Here is a 17,157-nt window from a genome sequence, read left to right on the forward strand (position 1 = left end):
AGGCACAGCAATGGGAACCACATTTGCACATTCCTATTCCAATGTAAGCATGGTATTCTGGAAGAAATTCACAGTATGGGCATACAACAATGAAAAATACACAGGGGAAAATAGTGATGTGGCTATGCTACATCGATGACCTCTTAATCATCTGGAGGGGCAGTGAAGCAGAATGGACAGTTTGTAAGAGTACTCAATAAAAACCTGTGCAATCTCAAATTCACGAAAACCCACAGTTCAAGTACAGTGATCTTCCTCAATGTGACTATTAAAATTGAGAATGACAAAATCAAAAGTGAAGTATACAGGAAACCCACAGGCTCTAATCCCCTGCTGCATGCAACCAGTGGACATCCCAAAAGGTTTATATGGAGTATCCCCTACAGGGAATTCATTATATTATGAAGAAACTGCTCCACCATGGAGGCCTTTGACAAAGACAGCAAAATAACAGCTTGGGGGTTTCATCAGCAACCATACCCCAAACGCATCATTGAGTGGGCCTACATCAAGGCTCGCCTAAGTGACAGACAAACACTACTGGCAGAACTCCCAATATTAGAGAACGGGAAGGATGCCACTAGGCTGATTATTACATTTGGTACTCATGCTCAGTCTATCCGTAAGATTTTTAAGAGACATTGGAACATTCTTATGGCAGATAAAGATCTTAAATATATTCGGAACATACGCCCAGACATCAGCTTCCAAGAATATGCTGTTCCTTGAGAGATGGATTGGTCAGCAGTTTTATGGCCAATGAGGATGGCTATAGTTCTGCCAAGTGGCTAAGAGACTCTGGTTAGGGTTTTCCTAAGATGCAAGCTCTGTAAATATGCTGAGAACTGTACCACTTTTCAACATCCCATATTGAGGCCACAGCGTCAAAATTAAAATCAAGATCACATGCGAGTCAGACTTTGTAGTCTACGTACTTAGATGCCCTGTTACGAAGTGGTAGATTGGAAGTACGAAATGCAAACTTCAGGTATACTTTGTTCAGCACACAAGTGCCATAAAGAATCAGGACTTGGCTTATCCTATGGCAAAACACTTTGCAGATGTACACGGAGGAAAATTAGAGGGCTTCACCTTCTTTGGTATCCATAGTATTGAAATTGGACCAATAGGAGGAGATAAAGAATGACAGCTGATACAAGAAGAAACACGACCCATTATATACTATGAAACAAAAAACAAAAACCCACTGGGACATAACATTGATGAAGAATTGTACACGTTCTTGGGCGAATAATTATGGGACATGAAATGTGGATGTCGTGCTGGCTGTGTTTTGTTTTTGTTTATTCTGACCATACTGTCAGATTTGTCTATTTTTGGGTTATCTTTCTATGTTTTTTGGTAATATTATTTCAGATTTCATCTTCCTACCCTTCTGTATTATCTTAACTATGGGACCATCAGTTGATGTGGGGATTTCTTTCACTTCTTCTCTCCAATAGAATCTTTCATTCTAATTACTTTTGTTAGAAGAATTTGCTTCATTTTATATTGTTTATGATTTATTGATGGTTTTTCACAGTGTCTTTTTGTTTGTACATTACCCAGTATTTTCTTTCCCTGTCCATCAACTCATTCTTTCAGCACTTTTCCCCTCTTTTTTCTTTTCTTTGCCCATACCCTGCTGGGGTATAAAACTATGGTATCCTAAACTATTCCATATATTTGTGTGTGATCATAGTAATGGATGGGCTAGTTTAGAAATGAGACAACTAGCTGGTCACCATTCCATCACCCCATGATCCTGGATGTGAGACAGCACTTTGTATATGCGATTAGAGCCATGCATTTCCCCAACGAGGAGGTCTCTGAAATTTGTAATGTTGTTACTGTGTCGTCTTCAGGCTTGTAATTAGCTAATCGTATAATGCATCATGCACATTAGTAAATGTGTCTAGAACAGAATTATTGATGCTAGTATACAAATATCCCAAATTAGATGGTTCTCTGCACTTTGCATCCAAGTACCTTCAGATTTTTGTTCAAAGTATGTTTCCCTGGATAGGCCATGAGCACTGTGCTATTCTATTGTGCACTGATGAGGTCCTTACAATCTGAGATGTTTTTGCATATGCTGCAAGTGTGCATGGTTTCTATCAATTGGATATTGCACTCAGGTTTTCATAATATGGTATTAACTTAGAACTCTGCCCAATGAATTAGCACATTGCTCTTGGGTATGACTACGGTCCTATTTTAAATATGATTGCTGAAGTTGTTTTATGCATTGTTGCACTTTGCACTTTAGATGCAGGCAGCATGTTTCAGCTATTATGTTCATTAATTTGCTGTTTGCACATTGCACACTGGACATTGCACTTTGCACTTTAGAGGTTTTCAGAAATTCGAGGCTGCTATATATGACCTACTGTTTCGGCTATCATGTTTACTTCTTTGCTGATTGCACATTGCGCGTTGCACACTGGATATTGCACTTAGCATTTTAGAGGCTTTTAGGAATTTGCTGCATGTTGTAGTTGAATACCCTATATCATAGCGTATGTGACATTTAATTGTACTCTGCACTTTGCTTTCAAGCATCTGTACTTTGTGCTTCAGGTGTAGATATGAATTACATCCTGCTAGAATGTTGTTAATTGCACATTGCACAATGGTTTCTGCACTCTGCACTTTAGAGGCAGATAGTGACCTGTAATTGCGAGGCCTGCCAAGTTTTTGCTGAGAACATATGACAGAGCTTTTTCTATGGATGTGAAAGCATATGATCTTGCCACTCCATCTTGCCACTCCACCCACACATTGCAGTTTGGGACAAAGATTAGGATATGCAGTATTTTATTTATGATGCTGCTCATTAGGCCCAGTAATTACAACTATAGGCTGCCATCATGATCTTATTCTGGGTTTTGGAAGTTAATTCCTTCTTGCAACGTGAATGTGCCATTTTAACTGCATTCTGCACCTTGAATTCCAGTCACTACATTTTACGCTTTGGATGCAGATTAGATTTCCATGCTGCTATGATTGTTGTTGTGCTTATTGCACATTGCACAATGAATACTGGCTTATGCACTTGGCACTATACAGGCAGACAATAACCTACTGGTGCGATACCTACTAAGGTGTTGCTGAGCACAGATTACCCACCTTTCTCCACACATGCAAAATATATAGGAAGTTACCATTTTTACCCATGCAAGTTTGGGCAAAAGCGTGGGATATATAGAATACAACCACTAATGCTGTGCATTATGCTTTGCCTTTTTTCTGACCTTGCATGTCATTTTGCTTCTGTATCTGGGATAGAGGAATGCCCTTTTCAAACCTCCCCTACTCAAAATGGCTGGCACAGGATTAACCTGATCTTGTGCAAAAAACACCAACGAAGGACTAAGCACTGTAGAGACTTTGCTCTCTCGATTAACTCACCAGTTGTTAAGCACCCCTGTCATGATACAATTATGTTAAGAAATGCATCATTGTGTTGATGCCGCCACTCTGTGGCATACAATTTGGAACTTTTAACTTTAATGAATAAACATTTGGTGTCCTGGACTACGGCTGATTTTTGTACCTCGAGCCTCGTGGGAGTGCAGCTCATACGCTGGTGAAGAACGCCAGTAAAAGGGGCATATATATAAATATATGGTTTTCATTTTTTGACACATTTTTCCCAAAATGTCTGGTTTGGGGGCTAGGAGGGGTGACAGTGGGGTGGGGCTTTATGGGGTGATGTACGCGACACACTTTCTAAATGGGAAAATGTCATCCACATCCATCCAGTTAGACAAAAGTTATTAGCAATAGAATTTTGCTGAAAAATGGCAACTTTTCATTCTGAAAAACGTCTCAGCCTCTCTGCTTCATGGGAGATATATAAAAAAGTTCAGGAGCAGGGGGGCACCCCATTTTCTTTCTAACATTTTTCAACATTACTGGACGGATTTACTCAAAACCAGTTAACGCAATTAAGTCAACGCTTTGTGTCCAATTTGTTTCTTATTTGGTCTAAATCCATCCAGCCGTTTTTGCGCTACGACTTTCCACAAATTCTACTTTTTTTCTATGGGAACATGAATGGGGTTAGTCCAGAAACAACATGTTTTTGTTTTCTTAATAATGTTTACATTTTGTAATTACTCTTTCCCAAGATTTCCAGTTAGGAGGGGCCCGTGACATTTCATCCAAATCTGGCTGGCTGGTCAAAAGTTATTAGCAATAGAATAATGATGTGGGGTGCATTTAAAGGCTCCAAACAGAAGCGCCTTTTACATGAATAGCAACATTTTAAACACTGAAACAAAAAAACAGCCTGGACTTTGTTTTTGTTTTTCAAGTGAAGTTAAAGAGCCATGTGGAAAGGGGCCTGTCATTACCAATGGACAAGCAGCATTTGAATTTACAAAAGAAGGAGGAATCAAAGATCCCTGTCACATGGAAAACAGGATTTTTAAACATTGAAAACAAAAACGGCCGCCACATGTATGTGCAAATAAAAACGGCTTTAAAAAGCAAAAGTGAAAAAAAATGACTGCTCACAAAACATGATATGTGGGTGACAAAAGTAATGTATATTATGTTTCACCTACAAAACTCCAGTGACATTTGAAGAGCCACTCTGTCTTCATGGAAAATGTCAGCCAAGGCAGACCCTGTTTCTGGCGGTGGGCAAAACTTCACAAAGGAAAACTCCCACTTTCGGCCTGGATGTCACATCTCCCATGTAATGACCAGCCGCAGTAAAAGGTCCTGCTAATGGCGTCAAAATTCAATGTTCTCCAGACCTGCTGGCTCTGAAAGCAGGAACTTCAAGAAAAGGCACCCTTGGCTGGAGCACAACTAATCTGTGTGAAAATGGGGGCACCCACTTCAAAGAGCAAGCTTCCAACACAAAGGAGACTGATGAAGGTACAGGCTGACCCAGTGAAAACAAATGGTTGGAAGCAGAAATTGCCATTTGTCCCACAGGAAGATTCAAAATTAAGTTAAAAGGAATATTATCATTTAGACCTTGTTCCCAGCAACCATAATGTGGATTGATTTCATTTTTGTACCATTTTTTAAGTAATTTCCAGGCGATTTTGGGGATATAAAATGCATCTACCTGTGACCCTTGGAACTTTAATGGGCCGTTAAATTAGGTTTCTGGCTGATTTTAACATGTTCCAAATGTGAGTAGGTGAGCAGGTGGAAAATGAAATTAGGGATGTGCTTAATAACTTACATTCTCATAACTGTTGTGCTTTTTATGGAAACGGCAGAAAGGTGCCACATGGGTATGCTACATCAGACGGATTTGGTGGTTGGCTTATCTAATTCTCCATGATTACCTAAATTAGAAAATATGTTTAGTATGGCAGTTGCTAGTAGAATTATGAAGTTGTCATACATGACTAGTTTTTGCCAAAAAGGTGAAAGGAGAACAAAGGATGATGACAAATGGGAATAGACATATGTTGCTCCACACCCCTGAACCAATCCTGACTTGGAGGCTGGGTTTGGGCGGAGAGAGAAGGGTAACTGTCCAATCCTAGTGGCAGGGATTATTGCAGAGTACTTCCCCAAGATTGAGAAATTGGTGGTGTCATTGCTACTATATAAGGGGGACTGCACTGGGACAGGGAACAAAAACGGGACAGACAGAAAAGAGAAAGACAGGAGGACAGAGAGAAGAGACAGACCATCAGGAATGCTGCTGAAACTTACCACCTGACAGCTGTAAGGAGACAAAAGAGGAGACTGCTGAGAGTGCATCTGGATGGAGCTGTCTATTTCTAGGAAGACCTCAAAGCTGACTGGGTCCTATGCTGGAGAGCGGGAGGCCATCTTTGAGAGTGGAGTGACCAGACCCCTGCCCTATCTTTCCAGAGTGTCCTGAGATGCTGATGGCTTTCCTGAACCTTTAACAGAGGCTTGCTATGTAAGTAGAACTAAGCCCTGTAAAACCAAACGGTGAGGGGAATCTCCTTGCCTTGAATCCTTTCCCTTTATAGTGGGTGGGGTGGGCAAAACTGTGTAGATCCTTAGCCTATGTAACCAAAACAATTCCCCATGTGGCAGAACACTACGGCTGAATTTTGTTAAAATTCAAAATTAACAAAGCTCACTTCCCAGTGTGCCCTGAAAACTATAGCCTATTATTTAATTGGGTAATCCTTGCTGTCCAGCTGACCCCGACTTGTTTAAGGAAGAGGGGTGACTTTGTTCTTAAATCAGTCCAACCTTTTTATCCAGCTTCCCAACACAGGCCTTTCAGTAAGGGCGGTATGAAAATCCAAAATTCCCCAAAGCATTCCAATTTTTGTGTCTGACTTTCTAACATACACCAAAACAAGGGGGTGTCTGAAAAACAAAGCAATAAACCACCCTGTGTTTGTTTTAAACCAAAATGTTGGGTGAAATTATATTATTGATCAGTGTAATTATTTTGTGAAGTGAAATTGGCAGAAAGTGTACAATTGTGATTGTGTTCTTTTTTTAACTCAGTTTTGTGATGTATTTATGCTGAGAGAAGTTGATTGTGTTGTGCTACAGATAAAGTGGTGGTTTCGATATTTTCGTACTGATCTCTATAACTGTTGATTTAAATAAATACCAATATATTTCCTGTACACCGGCCTGGTTCTTGGCTCATTGTTAGCTCAGGGGAGAGGGGTCCAAGGGGCATGATATGTGTCTGAGATAGGGAACCTGTTAAATAGTTTGTCCATTACCACTTGAGTGGAGAGGGCAGGAACTCCCTGTGTTGAGGGTGGCTCTCAATAAACCGTTACAAAGGGAATAGTCTATGGGCCTTATTCACAAAACGTTTTCCTGTTGGATTGCACCATTATAAAATGCTTCTGTGAATCAGGCCTTATGTATACATGTTACAGCTTTACTATAAGGTGGCTATCACTGCACTATAATATATATATTGGGTTGCGCAGATCTAGCGACTCTTCGCCCAACCTCCTGACAAACAGTCCCATCGGGTCACCACTTGTTTTACTGCATTGTTCTAAACTACTACGCGCTTCCCAGTTAGATTTGTGTTACATAAGTAGCCTACATATTTTTATACATAAAATGAGGCTATGGAAGTCACTAGGGTGCTACTCTGTCTCTCTCTTGACCTGATCTATTGTATATGCATTATTGTCATTTCCGTGTACTTAATTATATAGTTCACAAATATTAAATGAATAGCAACAGGAAAATAATGTAAAGTTAAATTGACTGCACTTTTTCAATGTGTTTACAGTACAATATTTAGTCGAGAGTTGCAGTGAATTTCTGAAAATTCATCGGTATCATACAATTGATTATAATGCGACATAGTTTAACTGTTTTTAGGATTTTTTCGGCTGCAGATTAAATGGCAGGATGATTTTTAGTATTGCCTAAATGTAAATGGTGTATTTGACAATGTCATATTAGTTGTTTTACCTAAATAAACATTTCTACTGGCTTGCTGATATAGGACGTGTTTGTCACTTGTATTTCAACTTTAAATGTTATGTTTGAAAGGTGAAAAAACACTGCCTTATGATGCACGTCCTATTATTTTTTTTCTATTTTGTTTGGACGTTTTTCTAAAGATGTCCACTCACCTGCTCTGTGGCATAAATGACACCTCGGCAAAGAAGACACGCATTTGGTTGAAAACAAAAACCCTCAAGTACCTGCAGTGGTCACGTCCAAATTCGCATTCTGCCCCTAAGGGAACAGAGAAGTCCGGGATGTTTGTCTGAATCCTCGCACACCGCCTTCTCTGGATGACGCAGGATACAGTTTAACATTTTTCTGTGAACTACAAACATCCCCGCCGCCGAGCAGCTCCACTGCACACCTGGTACACAAGGGCGCAGGAAGATAATGATGTCATAGGAATGAAAACAGGACTGTAACTTACCTCCGAGTGGCAGGCGCTTGTGTCAAGAGACACCTCTGGCTCCTGCTATGCGATGCCCTGGGCAGATAAGGCCGAGCGGATCTGCACGTAGTACCTGCGTGTGGCCTTTACCAGGTGCCCCCAAGCGCAGGCTCTGTGTACTGGCCCTGGTCATGGACTCTGCGTGACGCAGACTGCCCCGCTCAGGGTGAAGTCCGCAGGGTCTCAACTTTGCCTGTCCTGCTGCGCCATCAAAGAGAAGTCAACCCACACTGTATTGGAGGTGGGGGCACATTTTTGATTTAGGAAGGTGACAATCTAGGAAAATTACCCAGCAAAATCATGCAATATCACTGAAGGAGAGAACTAGTGAAGGCGGTGTTTGAAAAAATCTCTCCTAACGTTCAGGGAAGGACATTGGGGAGGGGGCAATACACAGCTGCACTTTGCCTAATTACAAGTACGGCGGTATGGGAAAAAAACTACGGTAATGCTGAAAAGAGAGGAGTGAGGGGGCAGGGCAGGTCGGGGCTTCACCTTTAGATTGCAATAATCAATGGATCTTTTTGTATTGTGGCCAGACTAGACATTGGCTGGAATAATACATGAATGGCAGTAGATTCGTCCCTGATAGAAATGTAAAAACAATGGCCCTGATTCATGGGATTATTTGCATGTAAAATCCCTGTTTGATGAATGGGGATTTTGCGGGCAGAATGGCATGCAAATCCCTTTTTTACACGCAAATAATTCCATGAGTCAGGGCCAATACATTCATAAATAGAAATCTTTGGGACACGTGCATACAAATTAAACAAGATACTGTTTGACACACATCTTTTTAGAACATGCTTATTATCTGTGAATCATCATTTACACGAAAGCACACAATTAAAAATATAGGTTAAACATATTTGGATTGGCAATAAAATGTGAACTGTGCAGGCACCTTACATTCTCAGTAGGTAAAAATGTAATTGCCCTACATGAATAGCACAGGAAGATAATCCATATACGACAGGTGAATGTTTCATGTTATTTTTTAATTACTGTATCTTTTCTCTTAATGAATACTTTTATTTGTAAGTAACAATAATTGCGCAAAACAGAAATTCAGTATTTTGTACATGCCCAATCCTATACCTTAAACTCAATACAAGTAATCATCTGACTGCAGTCACTTCAATTGAATCCAAACATTGGCAAAGACAACGGATTTGGCTTTTGTGCAGGCATTGGATAGGCATTTGTCAACCTCTGTCATAATGGTACTACCTGATCATAACATCACACCGCTGGATTATGGTGTGAATATCTAGGCATATGAGTGTCTGGCATAGCTATACACAAGCTAAAACGGTTGACTTTGTCAGTGTTTGCTTAGACAGGACCTCAGTGCAAGGAGCTGCTGGGATGCATGTCTGGACCGCCGCCCCTCCTAGACGATTTAGATTGCGAAAAATATATTAGATTATGGAAATGAACACAGGACGGTGTTATGGGGGGGATAATTGGTGGGAATAAGAAAACCATAGAAGGGACAAAGTTGATGTCACAATTCAATTATGTAGGCTACAGTATACTTATACACATGATAATCATAGCACAAACTAACATCACATTTACGAGTAGACCTGAATCCTCGCAGGCCGTGTTTGCACAGACAACACAGAACAATGAGGCCTCTTTTCTCATCTCACCATTGCATCCCCATTCCCAGGCATGACAAAGAACACACATAGACCCCCACATCATTTAAGGTCTTTCACCTAAGGAAGCAATGTGTGTAGCTCAAGCAGTGAAGGGTGGTGGCCTAGCACCAAGGTCGTATTCCTGAGAACAAAGGCAGAGGTCTCGGGATGCCAAAACATGCACCAAGATGCAAGATGTTAGTGCCCCCCAGAATGATGGTCACTCCATTTGAAAACCAGATGTGCAGGCAAATGGGCCCTAAATCCTTTGTGAACTGGATTGATTGATTAGTGTGACACTAAGTTCACTCCTGGGGAAAGGGAACTGCTAAGAGGAAAACAGAGAACGACATGATCTATCTTTTGTGCCAGGGAGAGCTAACAAATGATGCCCATAGAGTGGGGAGGACAGTGCTTTAAGTGGGGTAAGAAATTGAGGGGGGGCCTTCGTTTGGGGGCGTGGCTTTCATTGTGGGCGTGGCCTAAAAGTGCACAAATCATAGTAAGGTGCGCAAACAAATATATAAATGTATGTGAGCATTTATATGTTTGTATGCGTACTACTATGGTGTGTGTACTTTTCAAGCCATATTTTATAAACATAGCAATGTTACATATTTCTATGTTTATAAAAGGTGGTTTGAAAAGTGCACAAACCATAGTAAGTTATGCACACTTGTGTGCTTACCTTACTATGGTTTGTGTACGTTTCAAGCCACCTTTTATAAACATATAAACATAGATATTTGTAACATGTTTCTATGTTTCTAAAAGATGGCTTGACACGTAAACAATTCAAGGCATGACGGACAAAACAAACCGCAAGGTGGCTTTGTCCGTCGACAAAGCTTTATAAAAGATGCCTTGAATTGTGCACGTTTCAAGCCGTCTTTTATAAACATAGAAATATTTCTACCTTTATAAAAGATGGCTTGAAACGTACACAGTTCAAGGCATCTTTTATAAAGCTTTGCCGACGGAGAAAGGCACCTCGGGCTCTGTGATCTATCCGCTATCACTGAGCCCGAGTTGTCTTTCACCCTCTGCGAACCCGCGGGCTCCATGATTTAATCTGCATATTAGATCACGGAGCCCGCGGGGGTCAGTGACCTGGGGAGGGAAAACAAAGGGACAGTAACTTCCTCTGATGACCCTGATGAGGGGTCATCAGAGGGAGTTACACTAACTGACAGAAGTGCCGCCAGCCTCAGCGTCGCTGTGGCTGGCTGGCACTTCTGTCAGCTTGGCCAACATAATGACGGGCGCATCTCCCGTCGCGGCTGCGGCCGCGGCGGGATAATGCATCCCGCAATGTTGTGTGGGACGGGGGGCCCCGGCTGGGCCCCGGCTCAGCCCCACTTTCTGGAGACTGCCGGGGCCCGGCCCCGGCAGGCCCCGGCCCACTTAAAGCACTGGGGGAGGACATGATGGGGTGCCAACGTGTCTGGGATGAGAACAGGGTTGCTTTGTCTGCAAGGACCAAGCTGACCTCGAAGAGGCCCACTGAGTTCATATTGATAACCAGGTGCTTGTCACATGGCTAGTATAAAACGTAGGATGGTGCCAGTTGATGTTAACCAGATGCTTTACAGCATCCCATGATGGACAAAAACATTGCTCACATGTGGTGAAGATAAGTGAACAAACAGCAGAACCAATTGAAGAAGGGGTCATATGCAATCATTAGCATGTAAATAGGTGGCAGCCAATGAGGGTGGGGGATTAATCCTATATATTGATTACTATATGAGTGACGATTTGTGTGTTTTGTTCAAAAGAAGTCAGAGAGCTCTGTGGCAGTGGATTTATAATACCCTGGCACCTTTTCCTTTTTGTATACAAAATAAAACTCTTGTCTTGCTCAAAAGCAGATGCACCAAGTCTTTTTCGCTAACTGGTTCTATTTTCTTGGTCTGATCATTGGGAGTTGCCCCACATTTTTGGTGACCCTGATGTGATCCCAGTGACCCCTGCAAAGACAGAGGATTTGTGGCTGCACATCCGAAGGGGCCGGCCCACCTGCAACAAGTCCTCCTTTTGCACAACCTATGAGAGGTTTACAGAAGCAGAATTTCTGTCTGTTCTTCGGAGAGGGGCACTGTCCCTGGATTGTGCAGGTGTTTGATGAGATGCCGGGCAGAGGACTTTGGGAGAACATGCAGGCGTAAGTGCACCCCCTTTTGGAGAAACATAAGTAGGATATGAGGAGAGTGTGTGGGTGTTGGACAGTAAAGATGTATGTGTGGATTGATGAGATAGAAAACCATGTGGTGTTTTATATACATGTTTATTGAGGCCTTTATATTATGATTTTTGAAGTAACAGGATCCTTTCCTTAGGTAATAGGGTTAATAGGTAATAGGGGAGAAGACAGCGCTGTGCAATGAAAGAAAAAGGATATGGATAGATGCTCAGTTTAGTTGGTGTACCTGGGATCTCTCTGTCCAGTAGTTAGGGAGGACGTGTAAATGAAAAGGTAATTGTGGTGGAGGCCGTACTGGCCTGTGATCTCCTCACCAAATATAGTGGGGTTGTTGGAATGAATAAGAAGAATTTGTTGTGATTTAATTGTTAGTGATCTTTGTTTTTTGTGATATGGATAGTATTGGTTAAAGGCGAGTTGATTGACGTGCGAAGGGGGAAAGATGTTTGCGTATTTGTCGTGTGTGGGTGAAGAAGGTTGAATGCGGGGTGTAATAAGGCGGTACAGGAAAGGGACACAGGTTTGTTGAGGAGGGGCAAGGGTATTGGTAACATTGTAAAAATATTACATGCTACATGCAGCACCAGGGTGTGGAGAAGAGAACGGGTGGACCGGTGGATATCAACCTCAGTATCAAGAGAGTTCCCAGGGGGGTTTAAACCAGGAAGAGGGGTTTTCCAGATGTTATGGAAGGGAGAGGGGGTTTTGGAGGAATGGGACCGCAAGGAGGAGGAGGAGCAGGTCAGTGTTGGACATGCAGACACATGTGTCCTTTTTCAAGCGAGTGTTGAGGTACACAGGCATATGCATATCCTCAACAACAGATGTATCCATATTTGAAGGGAAGTCCAGGTCCATATTCCCAGTCATACGGACAGAGGCCTCCGACTGCCCCTTATTGTGTAGCAATGTCCATGGCCCCACCCGTTCCCCCACCAACTTTCCCACAGTTTCCCGCCCTGAGAGCAAGTAATGTGCGATCATACGCTGTACATCAGGGACAGCAACAGGGCCCCCAAACTCCAGCAACAACACAGTTCCAAATATGACTCATTATTGGGGAGCAACTGTGGTCGGAGTGAACCCATTCGTCTTTCTGGGGACAAACACCTTTCCGGATTAAGACAGCAAACAGATAGTCTTAACATGTCCAATTATATCAGTCACTGCCGACCTAGAAGAGGAACCTTTGGTAGGCATGGAGATAGCAAACAATTAGTCTTACTAAAGGCTAAATACCCCTTTGGATACTCCCTCTCTCACACAGTCAGAGGTAGACCATAAATATTTATATACAAAGGAGAAAATGACAAGAATTACATTTTTAATTTTGTCAGGTTCGCTGATTTATACCAGTAGCCTGGTGCATAACCTCCCTTTACCTTATAGTCCAGAAAAAATATACGAAGTACATACATTGTATACTCAATACTGGAAATGTTTAATTTGGTTTATAAAAAGGTAAAAAACTCATAAAAATGTTCTAAATGAACATGACCCAAAATAAAACACACATGGTAGACATAAAATTAACCTAATCACTAGCATCATATACATTTAACCACACATAACAATTGAAAAATACACAAATGACTTTGACACCTAGTACACTCTCTGGGTGTTATAGCTCAAACACAAACAAATCCCGACATGTTTCAGTTCTTCTTAGCTACAACTGGGTAGTTCTATGTGTATCAGTTTGCTGAAACGGCGACATTTCTAAACTGGTACGACTGATTATTAAGCCCGAAAGTCATGTGCAGATTACCTGATCACGCAAGAATATATCAAACCAGTGGTTTAATATGTACACTGGGGCCCAAGTCTGGCATAGAGATGGAAAACAGACATAACCACTGCAGGCTCACCGATGCTACAAGCAAATGTCACAGTTATTTTTTGAACAGCCACTGCCTTACATGCTAAATTTAGAACGGGTACTGGATTGCATGTTGATATATAAGAGTTAATTTAAAAACAATGACTCCCTGACTCACGACCTGAGAAAGCAACATAAAGAGTGAATGTAGAATTTACACGGAAAGAAGGAGTTGTCAAAATTACATTTGGAAATTATCTAATATAATGATTCCACAAAATGGGAAGTACTTGTGATACGTGGCCAATGTAAAGATTCAGTCCTCTTTCTATGCCGATGGAAGTTGTTTATGTGAAACTAGTGGAACGCAGTAGTAAAACGTTAGCATTCGGTGTGGAGGTTCCATGCGGTTTAGTCTTGCCTGTGTAGACACATTTTGGCTCCAAAATAGAAGGTATGTAGCGATGATGCTGCGGTTCTCATGGTGTAGCATTATGGCTACCTGTTAACACTGTACTTTACATGTGTCAGTAATGGAGCTGCATACATATTTTTTAACACCCAGTTGGACATCAAGTTGGAAGTGTGCCATCAATGTGCGACCACAGTTCAGCAGATAGGACTATTGTTGTGAGTCCATTGGGTATCAGAAGCAGGCAATGAGGTATGCTAATGGCAGTAGTGGCTAGTGATGGTGACAGTGATGGTGATGGTGTGTGGTGTAATCTCACGTTAAATGGTGCACTCTGTGGTGATGGGATATGATCCGCTATAGATGCATTACCCATTTGACAGACAACTTTACATGTTGTTCTGTGTTTGTTTGCAGTTCTATTTGGACCTTTAGCTACTTATGAGCAGTGAAGAAATTGAAAAAGAGTCTTGATACATGAAGTCTACAGCTATTTTTGGTGTATTGTGACACTAGCACTATGAATATCACATTCAGAGGTATGCAGTAATTGAGAATATTTAGGCTGGGTTGACATTAACGTGTGGACCTAATCCAGTACATTACATTTAGGGGTGTATGGACGGGATTGGATAGCTATGGTTTGAGCTTGTGTTGACTATATGGGGTAGTTGATGGTAGTGTATGGTGACTGCCCCTGTCTTCCTTTTTTCTCCAGGTTTATCTTCTGTTTAAATTTGGAATCTTTCATGTGGCCCTGGATTGCATGGTGATAATCAAGATAATTGTGTTTTCCCCTGAAGAAAGTTAATGCAGTTGTAGCTAAGAAGAACTGAAACATATCAGGATTTGTTTGTGTTTGAGCTATAACACCCAGAGAGCGTACTAGGTGTCAAAGTCATTTGTGTATTTTTCAATTGTTAAGTGTGGTTAAATGTATGTGATGTTAGTGATTAGGTTCATTTTATATCTACCATGTGTGTTTTATTTTGGGTCATGTTCATTTAGAACATTTTTATGAGTTTTTTACCTTTTGTAAACCAAATTAAAAATGACCAGTATTGTGTATAAACTGTATGTACTTGGTCTATTTTTTCAGGACTATAAGGTACAGGGAGGTTATGCACCAGGCTATTGGTATAGATCAGCGAACCTGAAAAAATTAAAAATTTCATTCTTGATAGCAAACAAGCCATTCGTTTTTATGGTAGATACATGTGCAACTAAATCATGCATTAGTGAGGTAGGATTCCCTCTCTCAGGTGAGGACATGGAAATGCAGGGCTTCTTTGGGGCAGTTCAATTGGTTACTTTCACAAAGAAATGACATATTAAAATAGGAGGCAGAGAGGTGTGGGCCCCTTTTTTATATTCCACTGCAACTTCAATAAATTTTGTGGGATAGGGAAGGGATATTCTGAGCAAGCTCAACATGACCATCTCCTTCACCGAACGAGGGGTGGTGTGTTCCACATCCTACATTTGTGCCGTGAGAGTAATGTTGACCTAGCATGCATTAGGGGTTGAGTCTGTGGCAACAGGAGTACCACTGGCCCCCGATTTGTTTGTGTATGGTATCACTATATTACGGAGTGCTGTGCCACAATTGGCGAACAAATATTGGTGGGTACCTTCTGAGTTTTTTGTGCAGGCCCGCCCAGCTTCAAGAGATAGTTACAGACACCATCATTGAACTGGATATAAAAGGGGTTTTACTGGCAGAAGACCAGATTATTTTGATAGCAGTCTATTCGAAAAATGGGGAATGGTGCACGGTTTTGTACATTGACGCTATGAAACCATTGAAAAATGTCTCCGTTGAGGAGTAGTTTGAGAACAGAGAGAAGGAGGGAGAAATAATATTGGTAGTGTGTGTTCCATGTCAAATCATAATTCAGTACAGACATGTAGTGTACCCATGTTTTTGGTAGGGACTTCCTTGTATTGTATTGTATTGTATTTATTTATATAGCGCACCGAGCCCTGAGGCAACTGGGCACATATATATATATATATATATATATATATATATATATATATATATATATATATATAGTTGCAGACATGGAGTATCAACCTTACATGCACGAGATATGAACGCATTACATAACAAAGGAAAAGAGAGGATTTACATAATAGTTTACATAGATAGCATAAAGCATAGGCGATTGTACAAAGATTACATGATTGGCTAAGAGAGTGTTTAGCGCAAATATTTTGCTGTTGTAGCTTAGTTGTCGCTCAGAGTGAGCCAGTTTTTGGCCCCATTGCGGAATTTATGAATGGAAGGTTCTAGCCTGATGTTGGGCGGTAGTGTGCTCCAAGTTTTGGTAGCGAGGACTGGGAAATTCTGGCCCCTGCTTTTTCCAGTTTGTATCTAGGTACTGTGAGGAGATTGGAATGGGAGGATCTAGTTTGTCTGGATGACATGTTGAGTTTGAATTTGTCTGAGAGGTATTTCGGTGCTTGGTTGTGTATGCATTTGTGTACTAGGGAGAGGGTCTTGAGTTTAATTCTTTGGTTCATAGATAACCACTGAACCTTGCATTTCAAATCTGAGATGTGCTGTTTTCTTGGGAAATTGGTGGCTGCTCTGAGCGCATTGTTTTGAAAGATTTGTAATTTGTGAAGATTATGTTGGCTGGTGCCTAGGTAGAGTGCATTGCAATAGTCCAGTTTGGTGAGTACCAGTGCTCTGGCCAGGGTGATGAAATTATCTGTCGTGAAGAATGGTCTGCAGGCATTAATAAGCTTACACGTGTAGGCAGTGGTAGACGCTGTGGTGTTGATTTGTTTACCTAGTGAGAGGCTGGCATCAAAATACATATCTAATGTTTTGACGCCTTTAGATACTTTGATGAATGAGTTGTCCAATTTATTGAGTCTGGCTTGGGTTCCCACTAGGAGAAGTTCGGTCTTGTCATCATTGAGGCATTGTCCGTGTTGTGCCATCCGGGCTAGGATGATCAAGTAGATGTCGTTGAGTCGTCGTGAGTCGGAGTCGTGATTGCCTGAGATGTGTATGAGAATTTGTGTGTCGTCAGCATAATTAGTGTAGGATATGCCCAATTGGTCGAGTTTGTCAAATAGAGGTTTGGTGAAGATATTTTAGAGTGTGGGGGAGACACATGAGCCCTGTGGGACCCCACATGTGACAGTCGAGAGAGGTGCATAGGC

Source organism: Ambystoma mexicanum, chromosome 3p (genome assembly GCF_040938575.1).
Source record: "Ambystoma mexicanum isolate Mex_15411 chromosome 3p, UKY_AmexF1_1, whole genome shotgun sequence".
NCBI lineage: Eukaryota > Metazoa > Chordata > Amphibia > Caudata > Ambystomatidae > Ambystoma > Ambystoma mexicanum.